The following is a 7,728-nucleotide window of genomic DNA, read 5'->3' as shown; positions in this document are numbered from 1 at the left end:
TACGTCACTGTCATGAGACATTCTCGCAAAAAAAATCACGGTTTTAGTAACGCAGTAACGCAGCGTTCCTACAGGAAAGTAATTACGGTTTTTGCAATAGTAATCCCTTACTTTACTCGTTACCTGAAAAAAGTAATCAGATTACAGTAACGCGCTACAAGTAACGCGTTACTGCCCATCTCTGTCTGCGACACCTTAAAGGCCGGTCCGTGAAAATATTGTCAGGCATAAACCGGTCCGTGGTACAAAAAAGGTTGGAGACCGCTGACCTAAAGCACCCACTGAGTGCATTCATAATGTTGTTTTCTCATTCTCAGGGGGAAACTAGATGCACCGTACTGTATATACTGTTATAAATACAGCAGAAGGCATTCTTTGGACATTCAAGTTAACAAGTGTTTTTCATTAAAGAAAATCAGCCTTACACTTTATTTCAGATGTGAGTTTTTCTCTTGAAGTTTGAGCGCTGCTCACACACCTGCATTCTTACCGCATCATGATTCACAACAAATTAAATATTTAGGTATCGGTGTATTAGTACCACATATTGGATTCTGTTAATGAAACCCTGTTGAATATGAAAATGTCTTGGCTGGGACTAACACAGTAAAACCACCATCAATTTTAATATTCATTTAACAAATATGCTGTAGAACTAATGACATTACTGTGAACATGCGATAAGACTTATAGTAAATCTTCCATACCCTAAACACAGGTCTTATATTTAGAATTAACTATTAATTAAGAAAATTTGACAAATAAAAATCTATTTTTCTGGTCCTCTGACAGCCATACTTTTAAAACTGTAGACCCACCCATAGATAGGCTTTTTGTAAAATAACTGGTATACATGTCCTCACAAATGAATATAGCAGACTGATCATAACTGCTCTCCCATTTTAATTAAGGATTTTGTGGATTTATGAAAAGAGAAGCTTCAAATTCCCGGCCTGAATCATCATTTCAGTCCAGCTATGCATATCTTTCCATATTATTATACAACTGGTCTTGCAGCCATTGTCTCAGAAAGCATCTATGTCTGTGTCTGACAAAGATGATAAAAAAAGAAGTCATTTAGTTTTGCTGGTTGAATTTTAAATCCACTGTTGCTGCTAAAATGATCTTGTGTTAGACAGACACCTGGATTTACTCTAATTATTTCTAATCTGTGATCCTGATTGCGCCAATTGTAATTAGGCTGTGATGATATGTTTTGTACGCTGCATCTGTCAGTTTAGAAGAGCGACCTGCTTTTCTTTCATTTCTGACGAGTTTTTCCTCATGCACGAGTTTTAGAGCAGAAGGTGTCGTGTGCTATGCTAAGCCCTCTGAGGAAACTGTATCATTTCCTGGCCTTTAATAATAATCTCTACCTTGACTAGTTTCATGTTGTTAATTAATGATATAGCTCTAGTCCTGGCAAGGTTTGCAACTTCAGTAAAATCCATCCATCCATTCATTCACTTCCGCTTATCCTTTTCAGGGCCGCAGGCCGGCCTGATGGTGGAGTTGAACTCAGGCGGCAACAGTGCTAACCACCGTGCTACTGTACTGCCCTTCAGTAACTGCCCAAAGAGCAAAAAGACAGCAATCTCTCCAAATAAACTAATGACTTAATTCATAAATAACTAAAAAGATTATCTCAACTTTTGTTCCAGTTCCAGCCTGGCAGTATGAATGAATATGAATCAGCTGCTTTAATGATATAGCATTTAATTACAGCTTCTGTTTCAGCATAAGCCCCCATTTTTGGCACCAACTCGATGTGTCTGTGTGTGTGTGTGTGTGTGTGTGTGTGTGTGTGTGTGTGTGTGTGTGTGTGTGTTTTGATGAATTATTGATGTGTGCGTCTGGCTCTCGACGTGTGTCTGCCATTGGAGTGGCTTCTTTGATCGCAGGAACCCCACAACCCACCAGTGACGAACACACACACACACACACAAGTACGCTTGACTACCTTTATTAAAGATGGTTATTAGGAGCTCTAGTGTGCCATCTGGCAGCTAATCAAATATTAAAAGTCTGTCTGTCTGCACCAGACACACCAACACACTGCACATACAGATGCACTGTGTGAACATGTGATGTGTAGTCATACCGCATGTAACAATTCATCCTTGTGAAAAACTTGATTTTGACCTTGGAAAGATTTCTGTTACGGGCAAAGGAAACAAAGGTGGGTAACAACAGTTATGACACACACTGTAGATGCTCTGGGGTGATTAGTTAGATTAGTTTCATGGAAATCTGCAACCACGGTGACGTCTTTGGATTTAATTCATTCAGGTACACGTGAACTATCTGGAATGAAGCATTCAATAATCATTAGAACACTTGGCAGCACTGTGAAGTTTTGTGTGTGTCATTTTCTGAAAAATGGAAACGTTTCCAACTTTATAGTCTCTTGCTTGTTTCAGTCTTTACTAATATAGACTGCTGCTGTGGATCTCAGCCAGGCACCCCCAAAACAGGAAGGTCTGGAACTGGCTCGCTGCTTAAAAAGTCAGAATCTCTGATCCTATGAGTGTTACCCAATAGGCAATATAGAGCTTGGATAGAGCTAGAGAAGAGAGTCGCCCAGCTCTAACGGCTTCTTAGTCCTCCGGGCGTCGATCCCTGGCCATGCTCGCCAGGGTTGCCCTCTGGTAAAGTCGTCCCCTCGGTCACGCCCATTATCAGCAGCTTTCTTCTAAATCTGTGTACTCTCTGACTAACTGGCTCAAATTTAGTGGCCTGGAAAACTAGGCCTCAGGGATCTTATTATTTTTTAAGGCAACAGTAACCTGTAAGAACCCTTTGAGTGGTGCTATAATAATACACAGCTTTTTTTCCTTTACTGTTTCACAAGGTGTTAAAAAGGGAATGTCCACAATTTAGCAGGAGCAATGCAAAAGCCAAATCAAATAATAATAGTCACATGATCAAATCACTGTAATTATACTTTTCTACTTAACCTACTCCAAGCTAATGCTGAGTTCAATCAAAATTCAAACATTAATATCACTTTATTGCATTTTCTTCTTTGGTATGTTATATTTTAACGTGATCTATCATTACCTTCATCACATATGGATATACTTTCCTTCATGTTTCATTCAGTTTGTACTTTTTACTTCAACAGGATTTATCATTAGCTCAGCCTCATGAATATCCAACATGATTTTAATCAATAAGCTTGTTTTTTACTCCCTTTTTCTTTTTATGACTCTGTGATTGTCAGTCACAATATATTCAGTATAACTTCTTTTTCAAATTATATTATAAAGTCAGAGATTCTTTGAGACTCGTGTCTCCTTGGTGTCTCACTCTGTCCTCCCCTCCCTCTGTCTCACTCACAGCCTCCAAGGTCATCTTTAGCATAAACAAGCTCCTCTGTGCCGAACCGCAGTGAGAGGCTTGTTATTGGGATCACTTCACAGATTACACTTTCTTCTTTGCTATATTGGTCAAACTTACACTTGATTATATTCTCATCAGTATTAAGCATATATAGAATTATGTATACAAATTATGATTATGTGTTTATCAGTTATCAGAGACAGATGTCCTATCTTTCACATTCCTGCAGCCAGTCTCAGCACACAGACACTAATCTGCCAAGGTCGAAGCTGATTGGAATAATTTTAATTACTCAACCTGCATTTCTCATTTTTCATATGAATAAGACTTTGGTTATATTTTTGATCAAGAATCAAACATGATTTACTATGAGCAAACTCACAGATGGCCTATGCTGTGGCACTCTGTATCACTTTAAAACATAAAAGTTCTTTCACCGTCTCTCAATATGTAATGAGAGGTAAAATTCAATCCCACCTCTCTTCACACTGTACAATATTTAATTCCCTTTTTCGTTATCTACTCTGGAATTTATTTGGATTTTGGCATTCTGAGCGCCTAATGAAATATTTCAGCCAACTTCATGTGTTTTAAAATGAGTGGTTTCAGAGGGTTTTCTCACCTGTAGATCCTTCACTTTTGGTCAAATCATTTGATGGCTTTGTAACCCTGTAGCTTTTTAATGTGATATGGTTCCTTTTTACACCAAGGACTCTCCTGATGAACTCCAAGCAAATGCCTCACTACAAATCCCGTGGGAATGTTCAACCCACTTACAGACTTGATATGTCTGGAGTAGGAGTATCAAAAATATAAATACAGGATGAAGGTGCTGTGTTTGTATATAATCAGGTCTATGGTACATTCATGAGTGCACAGTATACATTGACTGCAAGATGGTGTTTAGCTCAAACTTGCAATAAACACCTTGTAATTGGGCAAGATCAGAGTTGGACATAAACACGGTGGGGTTTTATTTTTGTCTTTCCTTCCACTGTTTGTTAATTGCCCTTGACTAGATACTAGGAACTAAAAAAATAAGAAACTAGACAGCTGAGAGCTAGAAGCTAGGAGGGACACGAGGACCGCAGGAGAACACACAGCAACATGAGACAACGCAACAACAAGTAGAGGAAGACAAAAGTCTTAAATACACAGAAGGGTAACAAGGAAAGTAGAAACACATGGGGAACACAGCTGGGAGACATCAAACATAACGAGACGGGAGGAAGGAAATCTAAGCACGCTAACACAGGACACAAGACTGTCAAAGTAAAACCAGAAACATGAGACACACTGAAGATGCTGGCTTGGCACTGGGACTGAGGAAGAGCAGACATGAGAACATAACTGACTATGGAGACAGAAGGAGAACACAATCTGGACATAGAGACAAGGGTGACTAGATGTGATATATGGAACACGGGAGAGGCACAGAAACAAAACCTAAATCCTAGAAATGACAGAAAATAACTAAGAAACTAGAAAACACCACGAATAATACTAAATCAAAGAATCTTCGAAACCAGAAAACACATAAAGTGTGTGAATGTGTGCGTGAATGGGTGGATGACTGGATATGTAAAGCGCTTTGGGGTCCTTAGGGACTAGTAAAGCACTATATAAATACAGGCCATTTACCATAAACCCTAGATTCCCAGGACCGTGACACCTTCACCTGAGAGTCCTCATCAGATTCATTTGGATCAGAGCCCCACGGTCCTGCACACCACATATCCTCTCTGGCCTCACCACCTCAGGAGGAAACCTCTCGTACCAGCAAGTCACCTGCCTGCCCGCTTTCCACCAGAAGATCCCAGGAACCCGATCGACCGACACACTGCTTCTTGTATAAAATGCCTGCAGTGAAGACCCAGAGACATAGACTGTCTTTTGTACCTGCTGCTGCTATTATCATGGTTAATAACACTATAAGGAGGGTTGTTGCCATGCACATTGCACTTTGTTGATGATAAAATTTGGGCTGTTCTCTCTGGGATTTTTTTTAAATTAATTAATGAATTTTTTGTGGGTGCTGTGTTTTTTGTGTCTCTGTGTATGGGCAGACTGCAAATCAATTTCCCACTGGGGACAATAAAGTTACCATTGACCATTGACCCCATTCCACCCCCAACCTTCCAAAAGGAAGACTTCACCACTCTCTTTCTACTCATGCTGAACTCATTTTCTGGAATGGACCATAACATATCCTGTCCTCTCTGGTCCCTGAGGACTCACAAGACCCAAAGGGTCTCGCTCAATCGCACCCTAAACCCCTCTATAAATGACTAAGGTTCAATAAACTTTTTGCTACTGAGTACCGCTGTCTGTACTCTTTGGGTCCTGCCAGATCTGCATCATGGCAGGATCATCTTCTCAACTTAAATGAACTGTTTTGGAGTTTGCTTGGAACTGGACCAAGAACACCTACTTCAAACGTTCTCGGTGCAGTTGTCTTGTTCCCCACCAGTGTGTGGTTACCATCTTCACATCTGCATGAATGAACCCCTCCGTGGGAGAAAATAAACCAGAGTTTGTTTTAAACTTACTAAATTATGCAAGTGTGAAAACAGCTTAAGGGAAGGTAACAGATTTATTGGCTTGCACTTTGTGAGGAACACCCTTCAGTTTATCAGAATCAGAGTACTTTATAATTCCCTAAGGAAATTTAGCAGGTCTATGAAATGGAATCAAGCAAACCTGCAGACTATAGGAACCACCTTCACTTTAACATGAGATGCAGAAGGTCGAGACTGATTCCCAAATGTTTGGGTCCTTGGTTCCTTGGAAAGCATAGAGCCAGTTCCTGATTGAAATGATAAGACCTTTCACTCTGACTGAGAACCTACACATACACCCAAATCAATATATATCTAGTCCAGCTGCAACAGTAAAATAAAAAAAACCTAAAACTAAAAGTTCCAACCAAGCAGCAAAATGCAAACCGATGTCCAAACACAAAAGAGGTGGAAATCATGCTTTGAACTGTAAATAAATAAACACACTCTCAAAATTCTAAACATAAAACAGGAAGAGAAGACAAATACTGCAAGCAACAGAAGGTGGGTTGTGGAAGGTTAATTATATTGTAAACCTATGTGTGTGTTCATCCATGTGTACAGCAAAAAGGAGTTCTCAAGACCAACATCCTCTTGTCCTTTAGGCATCCTAACTGACCTTTGACCCAAACACACACACAGGCATATCCCCATGTGTGTGTGAGTATCTGGGAGACAGCGTCAGGCAGCACATATGGGCTATTTGCATATGATAGTTCTTCTGGATCTTCAGGCTCACCTTGAATATTTGTGTGTGTGTGTGTGTGTGTGTGTGTGTGTGTGTGTGTGTGTGTGTGTGTGTGTGTGTGTGTGTGTGTGTTTCTTTGTAAAAATGAAGAGGGTGGCGAGCTGAGTGCGTCTGTGATAGAAGTGTTTGTTTCAGAGTTGAGCTGCAGCTCAGTTAAAGTTGTCCTAGTCTGATTTTTTCATGCTCTTATAAAAATAACTTGTCTCTGAATAATTTATGATCTCCGGGTTTTTGCTTCTCATGCTGTTTCACATTCTATTCCTCCCTGAATCTAGTTTGTAAACTCTCTCACTGTCTGTGTACAGCTCTTTCTGTTATCAATGTTTACAGTTTTTTTTTAACCTTTGTTTTCAGCAGTTGTTTTTCTGAACCTTTGGGTCTCTCGCTGGCATAGAAGAGATGCTCAGTCTTTTTCTTCCATCACCTATTTCTGAAACTCCACAGTGAAATGTTACTGGGTCATCTGTTGTCTGCAGTTGACTGCTTTCTTGGATACTTGCTACTTGATCTAGTATTTCTTGAGATTTTCCATTAGTCTTTGCTGTTCTCTAATATAATGAAGAATAGTTTTTAAATTACTGATGATTAGCCTCTGTGCCTCACAAGACAGGCCCAAACCATGACACCACTACCATCATGTCTGACTGATGAGTTATCGGTCTGATGCTATCGTGATGATGCAATCTTTTCTGTCTTCTATTAGCGCACTTTTCATTTAAACTCCTAAGACCCGAACTCTTTCATGGCATGCATTTTTAATTTCTCTTTGCTATTTGGCTGATTGGGATCTGATGAATGTAAAAACAAAGAATTATCTTTTTACCTGATTTTGCTCTACAAGGGCCGAGATCCCAATATGAGGACATTTGTTTAAATTTTTGATAGAACAGTGGCTGTATAATGTTCTTGTAAGTGGATATCAGGGCCTTGTGGAGCAAAATTTAGTATTGTGGTCTAGACAACCCAAAATGTGATGTCCACATACGTGATCTCCTCTATCCACATAACATGGTTTCAAAAGCCTTCTGCCTTACTCACCTCCCTGCCAGGCCCACCGGTCTTGTTCAGTTTTCTTAGATA

The sequence above is a fragment of the Mchenga conophoros genome, linkage group LG1, assembly GCF_057382185.1.
Source record: "Mchenga conophoros isolate Kocher_MC1m ecotype Shallow Benthic linkage group LG1, M_conophoros_male_GT1.1, whole genome shotgun sequence".
Classification (NCBI taxonomy): domain Eukaryota; kingdom Metazoa; phylum Chordata; class Actinopteri; order Cichliformes; family Cichlidae; genus Mchenga; species Mchenga conophoros.
The sequence above is the reverse complement of the archived record's forward strand: the minus strand, read 5'-3'. Positions refer to the sequence as shown.